The sequence below is a fragment of the Lissotriton helveticus genome, chromosome 3_2 (genome assembly GCF_964261635.1).
Source record: "Lissotriton helveticus chromosome 3_2, aLisHel1.1, whole genome shotgun sequence".
Lineage (NCBI taxonomy): Eukaryota > Metazoa > Chordata > Amphibia > Caudata > Salamandridae > Lissotriton > Lissotriton helveticus.
This window is the reverse complement of record NC_136062.1, coordinates 344,476,778-344,493,966: the sequence shown is the minus strand read 5'-3', so window position 1 is coordinate 344,493,966 and position 17,189 is coordinate 344,476,778. Positions and strand designations below refer to the sequence as shown.

Below are 17,189 nucleotides of genomic sequence, written 5' to 3'. Positions count from 1 at the left end.
GGCGTGCCTTATGCAGCACACATGGAAAAAGCAAAATGCTAAGGTGTCTTTATGTACGGGAAGGTGTCCCTTCCTATACATAAACAAATCTCTTTTTAAAAATGCCAATTTGTTACTTACATGTGTGCTGCATGAAGCAGCACACATGTAAGTTACACAATGGCATTTAAGGTTTGTTTATGTGCAGGAAAGAACTCCTTCTTCTACATAAATAAACCTTCCCTCCTCGCAGTCACCTGCGCTGGCGGTAACTTGTAAAACCTATCGTCATCGCAAGAGGAAACGCTAGGCTGCACCATTGCCTTGGTAATATAGTGCAGCCTAGCGTTTCCGAAGTGACTAAGAGAGGTGTAAAGCCAAGACGGCTAACGCCTCTCTTCGCCACTTTATTGATAATATGAGCCTCTGTCTCTTCCTCTCCCTCACACTGTTTCTCTCTCTCATCCTCTCTCTCACACTGTTTCTCTCTTTCTCTCTTCCTTGTATCTATCTTTCTTTGTTTCACTTACTCTTTCTCTCCCTTCCTCTCTCTCACTCTTTCTCTCTCACTCTCTTCCTCTCCCTCACTTTCTCCATCTCTCCCTCTTTCTTCATCTCTCGCACTGTTTCACTCTTTCTCCCTCTCTCTTTCTCTTCCTCTCTCTCACTCTTTATCTCTCTCTTCCTCTCTCACTCTTTCTCTCTTCTTCTCTTCTCTCTCACAATTGTTTCTCTCTTCCTTGTATATCTGTCTTTCTCTCTCTCACTCTTTCTCTGTCTTACTCTTTCTTTCTCTGTCTTCCTCTCTCTCACACTGTTTTTCTCTTTCTTTCTTGCTTGTATCTCACTCTTCCTCTCTTTACCTCTATTTCTCTCTCCTTTGCTGGACGCATGACGTACCATCTTATCTTGTCTTTTACTTGCAGGCTGTGATTCACAAATTGTTGAGGAATGACACGGTGTACATAGTTTTGTTGTTGGTTTTTTTATTAAAATGTTTTACACGTATAGTTGTATTTGTTGTTGTTTTGTTTTAATAACACATTTTATATGTAAATCCATACATAACTAAGATTTTTATTTGTCCAACCTCACAAGTATCTTTTTTTTAATAAACTACAACACCAGCCAATTTCTTAAGCTCAAGATTTAAAAGCGTTCCTGTCACATTTGTCTGTGGGGGGTGAGCGGGGATGGCGGACAAGGAGCTGCTTCGCAGAAGGAGACTTGCGGGTTCAAGAACGTTGTTGAGAGTATGCTGGTGATGGGGGGAGAGAGTGCGTTACCTGATGTTGTAGGGAGAGACAGCGTGAAAGGGGTATCTCTCACACAGAGACCTACAGTATGTTTTCAGAATTGCCTTGGAGAGATGCGAGAAATGACGTACTGAATCACAAAATGGCTTTTCAATGCTCATATAGTGTGACGTATCACCAGTTTGCACCCATGCTTGCAGAGGGACAGCTGCAGCCCCTAGGCTCGACTCACACAGGGAGCACTATGAGCCGTCCACTCCCAAAGGAACAGCAGCGTACTAGCTCGCAGAGGTAGAGGCACAGTAGCGTTCTAGCTCGCAAAGAAAGAGAGCTGCGAGACGACGCACTGGCTCTAGAGGCATAGCTGCGAAGTGGTGATGTCGGGCAGAGGGAGCGTGAAGAGGGTATCTCGCAGATAGAGACCTGCAGTATATTTCCAGTCTTGGCTTCACAGATACAACTGCAGCCCCGAGAAGTCCCAACGGAACACCTGTGAGCCCACCAGTGGTTCGCACAGGAGACTTGCGGGCCCATTAAGGACGTTGAGGGTATGCTGGTGATGTGGGAAGAGGGTGCGTTACCTGCTGATGCGGAGAGTGAAAGGGGTATCTCGCTCAGAAGGGGCTATCTCGCTCAGACAGGGCTCTGGTATGTTTTCAGGGTTGCCTCAGACAGATGCGAACTGACGTACTGAATCACAAAATGGCTTTTCAATGCTCATATAGTGTGACTTATCAACAGTTCGCACCCAGGCTCACAGAGGGACAGCTGCGGCCCGAAGGCTCCACTCACAGAGGAAGAACTACGGGCCGTCCGCTACCAAACGGACAGCAGCGTACTAGCTTGCAGAGGTAGAGGCGCAGCAGCATACTAGCTCGCAAAGGTAGAGAGCTGCAAGCCAACGCACTGGCTTCTAAAGGCATAGCTGTAAAGTGGTGATGTTGGGCAGAGGGAGCGTGTAGGGGATATCTCACACAGAGAGACCTGCAGTATATTTCCAATCTTGGCTTCCCTGATACACCTGCAGCCCTTAGAAGTCCCACCAGAACACCTGCAAGCCACCAGTGGTTCGCAGAGTGAGACTTGCGGGCCCAATAAGGTTGTTGGGGGTATGCTGGTGATATGGGAACAGGGTGTCTTACCTGCTGATGTGGGGAGAAGCAGCGTGAAAGGGGTATCTCTCACAGAGAGAGCTCTGGTATGTTTTCAAAGTTGCCTCGGACAGATGAGAGCTGACAGACTCAATCACAAAATGGCTTTTCAATGCTGATATAGTGTGACTGACTTATCAACAGTTCGCACCCAGTCTCGCTAAGGGACATCTGTGCCCCACAGCAGCGTACTAGCTTGCAAACATAGAGAGGTGGGAGCCGACAAACGGACTTCTGAAGCCATCGCATTGACCTAGTGATATGAGGAGGGGCAGCGTGAAAGGCACATCGCACACTGATGCCAGTGTTGCCTTGCAGAGGTAAAACTGCGGACCCGATGGCTTCTACACGGAGACATGCGAGCTGATGGAGTAAATCACAAAATGGCTACCAACACCTCCTGGTTTCAACAGTTCACAGCCAATGAACCGCATGCTCGTGCCTGTAACCCCTCAGCCAATCACATGTCAGAATTCTCAAATAACGATATCTGTAAAAATGTATATTTCTCAAAAACTACTCAACACATTTACACCATTTAAACAAAAGCGTGCTTTCTGGATTATCACCTTTCTCCCTTCCAAATATGCCGTAATTCCGTTCGGCAGTTTCACCTGTAGTCTTCTGTAAAGTTTTGTATCAAAACTGGATGGAGAAAACATGTTTTGGGACCCCCTTTTTTCTCAGCCCCTCCTACACCATTCACCCCCAAACTTTCAATATAGGACCTAATCAAAAAAAGAGAAGCTTTTTGGATAATTTCATAAAGATTCGTCAAAAGACGCCAAAGATATAAGCACATCCAGGCCTCCAGGAGGGGGTCCGCGCAACCTCCCTCCCAACATTAGTGAAGCCCCGGGACTGCGCGGACCACAGCAGGCCCACGCAACCCCTGCGAGCCCCCGGAACCTAGCCAACCCAAGGGCCTCATTAAATTAAAACGTGCGACTCAAGCGCGAATTCCGCCAATTTCTTTTTTTTTTAAATACCTTTTAGGGCCCTCTGGGTCCTTCTAAGACCCCCTAAGCAGGCATAGGTGGTCAGGGTGTTTCTACCCTGCCCCTTTCTCTTGTTTTAAACCTTTTATTTTTCTTATTTCTCAGCAACTACCGAATGGATTTACACAATTTAAAAAAAGGTCGCTTTCTGACCCAAGCACTACTTTTCTGCCAAATTTGGGTTATTCCGTTCAGTAGTTTCGGCTGTAGTCTTGACCAAAGTTTCCTATGGGAAATTGATTTTTGACTCTTATTTTTTGAATTTCTCAGAAAACTACTGAACGGAATTACACCATTTAAAAAAAAGGTTGCGTTCTGAACCAAGCTCTACCTTTTTCTCAAATTTGACATAATTCCGTTCAGCAGTTTGGGCTGTAGCTCATTACAAAATTTCCTGGAAAGTAACATGGAAAAAACGAGTTTTGGGACCCCCCTTTTTTCCCAGCCCCCGCTTCAAGTTTCACCCCCTAACTTTCAGGATAGGAGCTGAACTGGACAGACTTTTTTGGAGAGAATTTCAGGAAGATTCGTCAAACGACGCCAAAGTTATTAGCAAATCAAAAAAAAATTTTCTATGGAAATTAATCAATCAATCAGAGTACTTGTAAAGCGTGTTACTTACCCGTGAGGGTCTCAAGGCGCTGAGGGGAGGGGGTGCCGCTACTGCTCGAAGAGCCAGGTCTTGAGGAGTCTTCTGAAGGCGAGTAGGTCTTAGGTCTGCCGTAGGTGGGTAGGGAGGGTGTTCCAGGTCTTGGCGGCGAGGCAGGAGAAGGATCTGCCGCCGGAGGTTGTTTGTTGGATGCGGGGGACAACGGCAAGGGCGAGGTTGGCGGAGCGGAGCTGGCGGGTCGGGGTGTAGAAGTTGAGTCTGCTGTTTAGGTAGGCTGGTCCGGCGTTGTGGAGTGCTTTGTGTGCGTGGGTGAGGAGCTTGAAGGTGATACTCTATTATTTTAATTATTTATTTTATTATTTTTGGAGTTTTCTATAGCGCTGGCCAGACCCGAGGGTATCGGACTCTAGTCGATGGGGAGCCAGTGTAAGTCTCTCAGGTGGGGGGTGATGTGGCTGCGGCGCGGGACGTTGAAGATCAGTTGGGCGGAGGCGTTTTGGTTGCATTGTAGTCGTCGTAGGTGTTTGGCTAGGATTCCTGCATAGAGTGTGTTGCGGTACTCCAGTCTGCTGCTGACGAGGGCCTGTGTCATCGTTCTTCTTGTTTCGGTCGGGATCCACTTGTAGATAAGGCGGAGCATGTGGAGGGTAATGTAGCAGGAGGAGGAGACGGCGAGGACCTTTTTAGAAATAGAGATGGAGGAGATGGAGGAGTTGAGGATGAATCCTAGGTTGTGTGCATGGTCAGTGGGTGTCGGTGCTGTTCCCAGTGTGGTCGGCCACCAGGAGTCATCCCAGGCTGAGGGGGTGGGCCCGAGGATGAGTCCCTCCGTCTTGTCCAAGTTCAGCTTCAGACGGCTGTTCTGCATCCAGACGGCGACGGCCTTCATTCCCTCATGGAGGTTGGGTTTGGTGGTGTGCGGGTCCTTGGTCTGGGAGAGGATGAGCTGGGTGTCGTCGGCATAGGAGATGATGTTGACGTCATGTTGGCGGGCCACTTTTGCCATAGGAGGCCATGTAGACGTTGAACAGCGTCGGGGTGAGGGATGAACCCTGTAGGACGCCGCATATGATGTTGGTGGCCTAGGATCAGAAGGGCGGGAGGCGGACGCTCTGAGTTCTAACTATAGCTACCTACTGGCGGCCAGTAGGTAATATATATATATTTACATATTGTTTCGTTTGATATCTGTGAAAGCCTTTCTGTTAGAGAGTGTTGTCTTTTGATGTGCCTTATTTTATGTGAGGGAAACCCCTTTCCAAGTGTTTTCTTGCTTTGCTCTGTGCGTGCCTCCGTGTGGGAGTGCTGTATTTCAATTATTTGGGAGTACAAAGCAGGACAGAGTCCTAATAACAACAAAAACTAACTTCGGAAGACGGGGGGGGGGTAAAACCAAAACATTTGAGGATAACCCTGTAGAAAGGCCCAAGTCTAACAACTTGCAAGGGTTATATTTACTGACAGTAGTACTCCGAATGACAAAAGCAAGTACTGATAGGATATGATACGAGCAGCAGTTGGGTGCAGTAACTGAAGCAGGAGTTGTAGGGAAGGGCAACAGTAAGACCTAAAGGCACTTAAAGAATGGCTCACTGAAATCAGATAAGCTCTAGGATATAACAAAAGCTGGGTTTGTGGTAACAGTAAGAGTGAGTGTAACAGTTTCAGTAGCTCCACGATATGACAGAAGCATCTCTTACAACCTCTGAAGTATAAGAGTGTAACTTCATGTATATTTTTAAAATGCCACCTAAGTGAGAGTGGCAGCAGCACTAACAAAATAACCCTTACACCCAACTCTATAGACCTAGCACCTGCTCCAGAGAACTGTTTGTAGCCTACATCCTGAACTGTCCATATTCTGTGGGGAATAAGAGTTTCCACTACAGCTGCCATGTTGTGTTTGTTCTACATAGAGGTTGAACTTGCACTCTAACTTCCTACTGCAGAGGACATATGTTTGTTGCGGTCAAGTAGTACCTGTTTTGTGGTTAAGGAATGCTTGTACTGGAGGGTTTCCATATGTAGTGAAAATTACATTGCTGCTGCCCTGGATATACATATTCTAATAATAAGTGAAGCTTGTACTACTGTCTCTTTAGTTGTGTCTGTTCTAGAAGAGAAGCTTTCACTGTTGCTGTCTCATCTGTACCTGAAATGTAAAAGACACTCACATTTCTACTGGTGCTCGAGTTCTTCATTTTCTGCAGTCGAGGGTAGATATCATAATTGCTGTCCTTTTTGTTTTTCCTCTGTTTGAAGGCACCCTATGCCCTTTCTTCTGCTGCTGTTACATACTCAATACCTATTCTTGTGCTAGGTTGCAGCCAATGTCATGATTTGCCTGTTGCATGTTTTAGCTGCCATGATTTGCCTGTTGCATGTTGTAGCTGGCTAAGTGCTCCAATTGTAAAAAATAAACATAAATACTGGTATCCAAGATGGTTTTTTGGAGGCTAGTACCTGCAATATCTACTGCCAGTACCAACATTGCCCAATACCAAGGTGACTGCCAGACGTCTGGTGAAGAAGGGACCAAAAAAGGAAAAGGTAAAATGTGCTGCTCAAAGCCTGCCCTAACATCATGGTTTTGCTGCTTGTTCACTCATTACTCACTCTCCTGTCTCCCTTTTCACAGTCCTTATCTCTTCTTTCCCATTTCAGTCACATTTAGTAATGTTCTGCTTTCTCCACTCTTACCCCTTTCTCACTCTTTTGCTGTCTTCTATATCACTATTATCTGTCTTGTCTCTCTAACTATCTCGCTTCACAATTTCTTCTCTCAGTACTTTCTGTCTCACGCTTATGCTCACTCCCGAATTCTCCTCCTCACTTCCTCATAAAGACAGGTCATGTGAGAGCTTAACCTGGGTGAAAGCTGTATCTGTGCTGGAGCACAGCTCTATCTGTGTAGGAGCTGCACTCTACAAGAGGACAGATGCTGTTAGAGACAGAATCCCACTCTTTTTGCATGTGCAGGTACTAACTTTATGTGTGACGAAGCTCATTAATGTTCTCTAGGTGTTCAGCCTTATCTCCAGAGAAGCAATCAACATTGAAATGTGCTTCTCGATCCTTGCCAGTCCTGGCCCTTTCATTGGTATGTTGTGCTTCACCCTCTAGACGTGGTGTTTTTCACCACAATTGAGCCTATTTACCTTGATTTCTAATCCACTCTGAACTGTACTTCCAATTCCTCCTCAGTCTTTCTCACTGTAAAAAATTGGGTTACTGGTTGAGGAGGGTGAAACCCTTCTTATCAAAAAAGACAATCCTTGTGAGGGTGAAGTCACAAGTAAACCCCAAATGAACCTGTGCTCAACACTCTAGCTAACCAAGAGTCAATATGTAAAGTATTTCTGCAGCCATCCACATAGTAATGAAGTGAAACATAGTACAAAAAAATACCACAGCAATTTAGAAAAATAACTCAAAAAAATCCAATCAGTAGAACCAGAGATGTGCAATTGTAAAGTTTTAAGGGAAAATAGGGCCAAAAACCACAAAGCGCCAACTGTGATTATCTGGTTGTGCCAGACCAGGACAAAGTGACAAATTTAGGCCGAACACAATTGACACCGGCCAGCTACAGGGAACCATTTAGGTCACTCAACAAAGTACATAAAATCCTTTTCGCAGAGTCATGTGAGATCCCACGTTGAGGATGCGTTGCGCAGCGGAGGTGATACGGGGTCCTGCTGGGGAGATGCTTCATGCAGTGGCAGTTCCAGGAAGCCACGAGGCAGAAAGTAAAGCCCTACATCACCTTCGATGCAAAATATTGTGTCGAAGATGTGCCGCGCACAATCTGGCTCCAAAGAAGTTGGCTGGCTTGTAATGTGGAGCTCTGTGTCATCGTTGAAGACACCGTCAACAAAGGGCTAACAATGTCAACGCCTGCATCGAGAATGCATCATGCAGCAGAAATTCTGATGAGGCTGTGGGCTGCGATGAAAAGTCCTGCATCAGGGATACATCACACTGCAGTTCCTTTGAAGAGTTCCTTTGAGGCATTGCGTCATACTAAGCGTCCAATGCTGAGTTTTGGGTGGCAATGCATTGCACTGCGTTGGTTTTGCTGGGTCCACCACTGGACTGGTAAAGCTACTACAGGCCCACTTCTAAAGGTACAGGACCTGGGTGACACCAGTTATGAGGTTACTGGGTTCAAGATGTAGGAAGCCTGTTCTGTTCCAGAGGCTTCTCATCAGGAGACCAGTCAACCTGCTCTTGGAGTCAATCTGGTGGTCCTGGGTCATGATGTAGGTCCTGTTCTTCTCACTAAGGCAGCATGGCAGCACAGCAGAGTAGCAGAGTAGCAGTCTTTCTTGCAGAAAATTAGCACAGCAGTCCTTCTTCTGAGTCTTTCACAGGCCCAGATGCATACTGAAGAGTTGGAATCTGAGATCCAATCTTTATTTCTGGTGCCCATTTTGAAGTAGGAGAAAGTTCTAGAATGTATTTATTTATTTATTTATTTAGAAGTTTTGTATAGCACTAGCTGGACCCGAAGGTATCATAGCGCTTCACAGCATGTCCAATTATGAGCATTATCGGCATAGACAAAATACGCAACTTACATACTTATGAGCATTATAGACATATATATATAATACAGATCTTGTGGTCGAACAAGAGGATCGTGGCTGAGGAGTTTCCTGTGGAGAGGTTACCTTGCTGACAGTGCGTGGGGTGTCTATCGATCCAGCCGAGGTCTGACGGGAAATCCCGGTGATTTTAGTTGTGTGACGACTGTTTTAGATCACAACGAGGTTATGGTATGGTGTTGAACTATTTCCAGAGTTACTTATGATCATCTCGTTAAGATCGAAAGCGCTCTAGGAATAGGGCTTTGAGTAGTATCTTGATTTTTGGGAAAGAGGTGATCGTTCTGATGTGGGGGGGATGGGGTTCCAAATCTTAGGTGCATTTCCCGCAAAAGATTTAGTTGCGGTGTTGTGTTTCCGAGATTTCAACGGACTGAGTAGTAGCGTGTTGGAACTTCTGAGATTCCTGGACTGGCTGGCCCTTTTTACTTTGGTGGCCAGGTATTCTAGTTTGCCAGTGTGTAGGGCTTTATGTGTGAGGCATGCAGTTCGGAAGCTAGCTGGCAGTTCAATTGGGAGTCAATTAAGTTTCTTGAGTGCGGGAGAGATGTGGTCGAATTTCTTAGTTCCTGTGACCATTCTTGCTGCAGCATTGAAGGTAGTTTTCAGGGGACCTAGGTGAGATTTTGCTGTCCCGGTCAAGGCTGCGATTCCATGGTCAATTCTGGAGAGCACCAGTGCTTGGGTGGCCTGTTGAAGGTCTTTCGAGGGAAGGAAGGGTTTTATTTTGTATAGAAGTTTCAGATTGAGAAACACACTTTTAGCGGATCTTGAGATTTCTTTTTTCATGTCTAGTTTAGGGTCCAGGGTGGTGCCTAGAGATTTCACCGAGTCCGTTGGTGTGAGGGCGCCATTGAGGGTGTCAATTGCTATGAGCCATTCTACGATTTGGGGGTTCTCGTCTCTTTTGGAGATGAGGAGTACTTCTGTTTTCTCTTGATTAAGTTTAAGGTGGTTCATTGTGAGCCATTGTTGGACCTCTTTGAGCGTGACATTTAGTCTGTGAATGTCATCAATGGAGGAGGTTTCCAGATAAAGCTGTGTACCATCCGCATTTAGATGGAAGGGGATGTTGGAATTCCTGAGTAGTGTGGCGAGGGGTTCCATGTAGATGTTGAAAAGTTGGGGGGAGAGTACTGACCCTTGTGGAAGACCTCTGTTGACGGGAAGGGGTCAGAATCAAAGTTTTTGATTTTAATTCTTTGCAAGCGGTTGTGTAGTATGGAGGAGAACCAGTTTAGGACCGTCATTTCAATACCTGCTCTTTTCTGGAGGACTTTGAGGAGCAAGGTGTGATCAACTGTATCGAAAGTGGCCGATAAGTCTAGGAGAATGAGATGGCAGCATTGGCCTGAGTCAAGTGACTTGTGTAGATCGTCTATGACATTAAGGATTGCGGTTTTGGTGCTGCAACCCTTTCTGAATCCCGATTGGTGTGGGTCTAGTAGCTTGATGTTCTCCAAGTGTTGGGTTAGCTGTGGAAGAACACATCTTTCCAGAATTTTAGATAAAAGGGGTAGGTTCGATATGAGTCTAAAGTTGTTCATATCCCCAGTGTCTAGCCTGTTTTTTTTAGTAGCGGCGTAACTTGGCCTACTTTGAGGCAGTCTGGAATCATTCCCGAGCTCAGTGAGCTATTAATGATCTTTCACCATATTGGTGCTAAGAAGAACTTCAGGTCTTTAGGCAGGCTTGTGGGAAGGTGATCTAGGGAGTGGGATGAGGGTTTAGCATTGGCGATAAGGTTGACTATCTCTGCTTCCTGGTTGGGGGTGAAGGAGGACCAATGATTAGGTGGATTCACGGGGGCGCTGGCTTTAATTGCCGGCATCTTGATCTCCATGGGAGGGGAGGGATTTGTGCTGAGAGAGAGATCGATCTTGGCGATTTTTTCATTGAAAAAGATGGCAAATTTGTTGCATTGTTCTTTCGATGCCACTATGTCGGAAGTCGTTGGTTTGGATCCTAATGATATTAAAGAGTTCTTTGGGGCGTTTTTTTGCGTTGTCTAATGCGGAGCAGAATAAAGCTGACTTTTTATTCTTGTGCTTATTGTAGTTTCTTCGAGCTGCCTTGAGTTGATCACGGTGACAGGTGGAGGGATCGTTCCTCCATATTCTTTCTAAGGTTCTAAGATGTCTTCTTTCTTCATTGATGTCGGTGGTGAACCAGGACCTGGAGGGGGTGCTTCTGTTTTTTTTTAGTTTCAAGTGAGCCAGGTGGTCTAGTGTGAGAGTCATGTTGGAGTGGTAGAGAGAGGTGAGTTCGGTAGTTGAAAGGTGCTCCATCGTGCTAGGGAGGAGCGTGCTTAGCCATTCTTCTAGATTGGCCAGAGGGACTTGAGCTGTGTTACTGACCCATTTGGGAGGGGCCTTTTTAGGGGGTTGGGTTAGGGCCAGCTGGTTGATATGGAAAAGTGTTGGGTCAGCTCGTTTTATAGTAGGAGGCTGTTAAGAGACTGAATGAGCGGATTTTTTGTTTCATTCCAATTTATGTTGAGGTCGCCCAGAATTAAGCTTTTGGTGTTGCTGGGTGCGCACTAGATGATCAGGTCAGAGTGGTGCACTCCGAATTCGTTAGAATGGCCTGCTGGGTGGTACATGAGATGGCAAAGTAACGATCTGTTCTTGCATTACTTGATGTTGACTTACAGGCATTCAAAGGAGCTACAAAGGCATGATGAGCTCTACGCCTCTCTGCTCATGTCTATCTTTGTGGCTTATTGTAAATCCAGGCGGCACCAGTATGCCCATGTTGGGGTAGGACAGGGTGTTTAGCCAGGTTTAGTGATGAAAGCTACATCTAGGTTATGGGAGAGGATAGCTTCTGCTAATTCTGTTGCATATTTGGAAGCAGATCTGCTGTTGATGAGCATGCATTTAATGGGAGGTTCTTTTACGGACCCCGACTTACTGGGTTGGGCTTTAGGTAGGGAGGTTAGGTGAGCTGGGGTTTTAGGGACTCTAGGGGGGATGTTCCCTTCCAACTCCTATAATTACTTGAATTATGAATTTGGGAGAGGAGTTCAACGGGGGCCTGTGCTAAGGCAAGTGGTATCGCTTTCTGAGAGGGATGTGCGGAATTGGGGTAGGGGTTTGCGGGGTGATCATATGATGAGGCGAGTGTGGTCACTTCCTGAGTGGAGAGGATGGGTTTAGTTCTTCTTGGTCTGTCAGCTTGGATCTTGGTCCTTGGTTTAATGGCTGACAGGTGGGATCTGGGGGAGGCAGGAGTCCATGGAGGTTAGGGGAAGGAGTTTGACTCCTTCTGTGTTGGGAGGGGATTGGAGGGGCTGCTGAATGTTGGGTGGGCATTTGGATTTTAGCTAGGGAGGATAGGGTTGCGTTCAGGCCTCGTACCAATGTTTCGAGCTGAGCTTCAAGAAGGTTGAGGCATTGTGTTAAATTATCTGTGGGCATGAGAAGGGGGAAATGTGTGGTGCTATGCGCTGAGGGGAAGGGAGCGGTCCAGTCTTGTTTGATGATGGTGGGCGAGCTAGTCGGATTGCTATTTCTAATAAGGTTCAGGGGTGGGGGGAAGCTGTCTCTGGTCAAGTGTCAAGCTTCATTAGGGCTCGTAGAGGGGGGCTGCGGAGCAGTTGGGATTGGGAGAAGGGCTCCTCTCTGGGAGGATGGCTAGGATTGATGGGGGGCAGGGTTGGGCGGTGGGTGGAGCCTTGTTCTGGGAGGACGAGTGGCGGTAGGAGTCATTGGTCGGCGGGGGCTGGGCTCGGGGAAAAGGGGGTGGGCGAGTGGCGGTAGGAGTCATTAGACGTTTCAGGGGAAGGGGGGAGCTGTCTCTGGTCGAGTGTCAAGCTGCATTAGGGCTGGTAAATGGGGGGCTGTGGAGCAGTTGTTATTGGGGGAAGGACTCCTCTCTGGGAGGATGGCTATGATTGATGGGGGGGCAGGGTTGGACGGTGGGTGGAGCCTTCATCGGGGAGGACGAGTGGCGATAGGAGTCATTGGTCAGCAGGGGCGGGGAGGGGGCGCGGGCGAGTTACAATGTCTTGATGGTTGTTGGCGGCCCCCCGGGTGGGGGGGCACCCGTGGAGTGTGTTAACTAATGTTGCCTTCTTCAATGAGAGGAAGAGGGAGTCAAAGAACTCCAGGTTCTCATTTTTTGCCTGTACCAGGATGGTGCCATTCTCGAAAATGGTTATGGAGATGCTGCTGGTAAGGGTCTCGTGTTTCGGGAGAGAGATCGTTAGTTTGCGGCTATGGGCTGTGATGGTGGTTTTGGAGACAAGGAGGTGTGAGTTGAGGATGTTGATCCAGTGGTCAGGTCTGTCAGTGTAGAAGATGAAGTCCATTTTACGCTGCCCTCTAGATGAGCAGTGGTATGTATCTACGACTAGTGTTTCGGGGTGTTGTCTAATCACTCTGTGTTTATAGTGTTTTTTTGTTCTATTAGAGAGTCTGTGGGGGAAAGTTATAGCGAATGAGTTCTGTCCGTGGGGTGACAGGTAGTTGGGTGTAGGGGAAGGGTAGGCATCCATTTGCGTAGCCAGTGGCATCTTAGCTTGTTTGAGAGAGGAGGTGTTCCTCTTGTGATTCCAGCCCCCTGAGGTGTCAGTTATCACCTTCCTCCCTGCCCTGGCTCCAGTTTGTGTGGGAACACAAAACACTAGTGATAAACCCTTTGAGAGCGTGCTTAGGTAAAGCCTTTGTGATGTGCAAGTGTGGTAGATGACAGCGGCACCCCCTCATTTAGTCAGAGTGAGCCATCTTGCAACACCTATCTTCCCTTTTTCTCACTGTCTGGGGGAATAAACAAAGCTCAAGAGCCAGCTACACCAAGTCATGTGACCCAGGCGCAAGATGCAGGCACCAAATGGTTAGTGCTAAAAAATGCCAAATTTATCAAAATGGTATATTCAGAATTGTGACTTAAAACAAGCATTATCATTAAACAGGGTTTTAAATTACAATTCAGATATAATATCTGACCTGTCTCTCTGCTCCCAATTGAAAGTTATCGTTTAATAAATGTAATAAGTTAACCCTGAGTTATCCTATGGGAGAGATAGGCCTTGCAGTAATGAAAAACAAATTTGAGAGTTTTTCACTACCAGGATGTTTCCAACATTTTAAATACACTGCATCTTACTCTAAGGGCTGAGTAGGGCCTAAAATAGGGGTTACTTAAATGTATTGAAAATGAAGTTTAGGCCTGGAAAAGGAATGTTTTTGTTTGCCAAGTGGAAATGGCAGTTAAAAACTGCACACCCAGGCTGCAAAGGCAGGCATGTGACATGTTTAAAGGGCTAAGTAAGAGGGTGGCAAATCACTGCTGAAGGCCCACTAGTAGCATTTAAATTACAGGCCCTGGGTACATTCAGTACCACTTTACTATGGATTTACAAATAAATCACATATGGTAATTGTGTGTAAGCCAATTGCACCATGATTAAAAAGAGAGCGTAAGCACTTTAGCACTAATTAGCAGTGGATAATAGTCCTAAGGCCAACAAAAATAAGATCTGCAAAAATAGGAGGTTTGAAGGCAAAATGTTTTGGGGGGAGACCACCCTAAGGCTGACAGGTCTAACACTACCATCTACGATTAATTGTGACATCTCCTTGACAGTCACTGCTTTTATGTCACTTTGGTACGTTGTTTTGATCTACATTTGTAGTGGTAAAGTATAGGAGGAGCAGAGAAGTGCATGCATGGGGATGGAGACAATAGTGAAATATATGGGGTGGCACTTAGCAGGTGGAGAATATGAAAAGGGAGGATGGCCGGCAGCAGGGGAGAAGGCAGTCTCATGTGGAGAGAATGACCACATAAACAGAGGGTAAGATGAACAGTGCTGAGGCCCAGGTGACTGCCTATGGGCAAGGTCATAGAAGTCAAAATGGACTGCAACACATGGGAAAGAAAGAGTGGGCCTGGGCAGAAAAGCAAAAGGCAAAGAACAAACATGTAAAATTTGAACTCTTGACTTTGGCAGCAAGCTCGAGCTTTAAAATCCACTCTTCAAGTGGACATTTAAAAGAGAGTATGCACCCAGGCTGTCACTCAGCAGCAGATGCATTAGCCTATCGGACTACATACAGTCGTAGAAGGAGGGACATTTATCAGCTGACTGTGGCTAAAAGAGGGGAGCTCAAACAATAATTATTAAAATGTTACGGTAAAAGAGACAGAGCAGTTTGTGAGTTAAGATTTTTTTTATATCTTACCAGAGTGTTTGCTTGGTGATTTGAACTTTCCTCCACACAAGAATGCATTCACTCTAAAATATACTACAAGCACATTAAAAATATCCTGACTTCTTCACCACACATTTTAAAACAAATAACCTTACACTCATCATCACTCCTTACGATCTTCCATCAGTCTTCTTTAAAAGTATCTAAGCACCATTACTATTGTACTAGGCCCACCATACTGGATTCATCAGAATCCTTTTCCATCATCCTTGCAACATAGATCGATTCAACTGAGTAGCAACTTTCATTGGGCGGCAAAGAAGCAAAATCCCTTTCTCCAATTCTAATAACCCCACAGACCCATGCAACCAAAAAATATTAGAACTTATGAATGCTCTCTCTAGTGAAATAAAAAATTCTGAACCCAAATAAATGTATCCTCTGATATGTGTAAGAATTAGCAGTACATTATTTCAGCTTCACGTGCTGGATCTGCTATGCTACTCAGACCACACTTATTGAGCCCCTCATTGTGCTGACCATCATTTCCAGGGGATTTTCAGTCTCTTGAAAACAGTCACCCTCCCTACCTCACTGTGCATTGGTTTTTAGTTAATTTTCAAAATCTTCAGTACCCAGATGCCAGCTGGACATATATGCTTCACTCCTGATAGCAAACATTACCACTGGCACAAGTGGCAGTGTTTCCTATCTTTATTGTGTCTTGCTAACCCCAGGCATGCAGGGCCACTCAGGTAGCAAGTACAAAATGGCAGATAAGTTTAGCAGCTATGACTGACCACAATTAGCTAAGATTACATGTCTAATACTATCAGCACCTGCACATCTATCATGTAGAGCTCCCCTTCTAGCTATAATCTCGTATACCATTAATGTTGGGGCATACTACTTTAGCAGAGTTAGGTAAATCAAATTCTTGATAAAACCACCAGAGCACTATCTTCCTCATTGAAAATACCATAATGGCCTGCAGCTGTCAAGATTCCGTACCTGGTCTAGTGATTCCACAGGAGCTGAAGGGCTGAAGTTCTACCTCGAAGAATGTTTCCCAACTCTCCAACGCCTCTAATCCAGAAGAATCTCTGAACTCAGAAACGAGAGGGAAAGGGGAATGGGAAACAAAGAGAGATTGCCACACCGGTGACTTTACTGGTAACTCCCTGAACGAATTCATGCACCTGTAACAACAAGCAAGAATTACTACAGTACTAAATATCTAAATGAACTCTATATGTGCCTTACACTAAAACATTTGGTTACCTGAATATGTGTGGAATTTTGCCTCTCTCTATTACTGGTTGTATTTGAAGTGATGAACGAGAATTAGGAAATGAAAATAGTTCTAGTACGATCTTGTACCTTCTTCCCAGTAAATAAGCAACCAATATTTTATGAAGCCTGTTCTTATATTTTCAGAAGATCCTTCCGGTATTAACGACACTGCTGAGAGCTGATGGTAAGTACGAATATATATATTTATATTTACTTGTTGAAATTTGAAGACTAAACAACCTTTGGAAATGTCTCTGTCACTGCTGCGCTCTAAATAGTTGAAAGTCTTTGTCACTTCTGCGCCATTAGTAGATTGAATGTTTTAGTATTAGCTGTACAATTAGTTGATTGCATGTCTTTGTCCTTATTGCGCTTAAGTTGGCTGATTTACTTTTATGATGCTCAAAAGACAGAATTGAGAAGCCTTCACAAAGTCACAAGATACCCCACAATGATTCTACAGTCTTTGTCTAAGGTATATCTTGTTATTGAATAAAGTCAAAAGTCTGCGCAAATAGCAAGTTCAAACACTTAGACAAGCGACTTCCAAGGAATGGGAAACGCTTAAATAATGAGAGAATTACCTTGTTTGAATGCGCAGGCACAGGAGCCAGGAATAGAGCTGGGAAATTAAATACTGAAAGGTACCTGCTTCAGCTGCAACGAGCGAATTGACCCTCACAGGAAACTCCAAAATGTGAGCGATCAATTCCTCATAGAAACAGAGTTTGAATATACTTAAAAGCGCTGACAGGAAATATACTTTGAAGCTCTGACAGGATAAACATCTTCCCTCAGGCAACACGGCAGTTAAAGTGCGGCGGATTCTAATTGCATGCGCATGATACTGCTGAGCCTACAAGGAAGGGGTAGAAACACTAGAACGCAAACCTTCATGCACGCGTTCTCCCTATTGAATCTACACACACTGATAAATGCCTGAATCCTTTACATGTCTGTTGTGATATGAGTAAGTGTGTCCGTGCACGGACACCGTAGGCTAAGTTGCTTTTACGATGTTCCTGTGGGGACACCGTTTCATCTGTGATGACATCAGCTGTCACTGTTCCGTTGACAGTTGACAGCTGATCACGCTTCTGTGCTAACGTTGTTTTCGCTCCAGCTGTTCCTGGAGTC

The 17,189-nt window shown here is 45.6% G+C and overlaps 1 long non-coding RNA gene across 5 annotated transcripts in view; it reads right to left on the bottom strand.

The window, feature by feature from the left end:
* LOC144825996 (uncharacterized) overlaps positions 1–16,878 on the bottom strand; it is a 38,199-nt gene extending 21,321 nt beyond the window's left edge. For all 5 annotated transcript variants that reach the window (XR_013609663.1, XR_013609664.1, XR_013609665.1 and 2 more), the window contains exons 1-2: positions 16,041–16,878; positions 15,771–15,958 (exon numbers count right to left, since the gene is read on the bottom strand). This is a non-coding gene — a long non-coding RNA (uncharacterized LOC144825996). The remainder of the gene's footprint in view (positions 1–15,770; positions 15,959–16,040) is intronic.
* Positions 16,879–17,189: the final 311 nt, after the last annotated feature.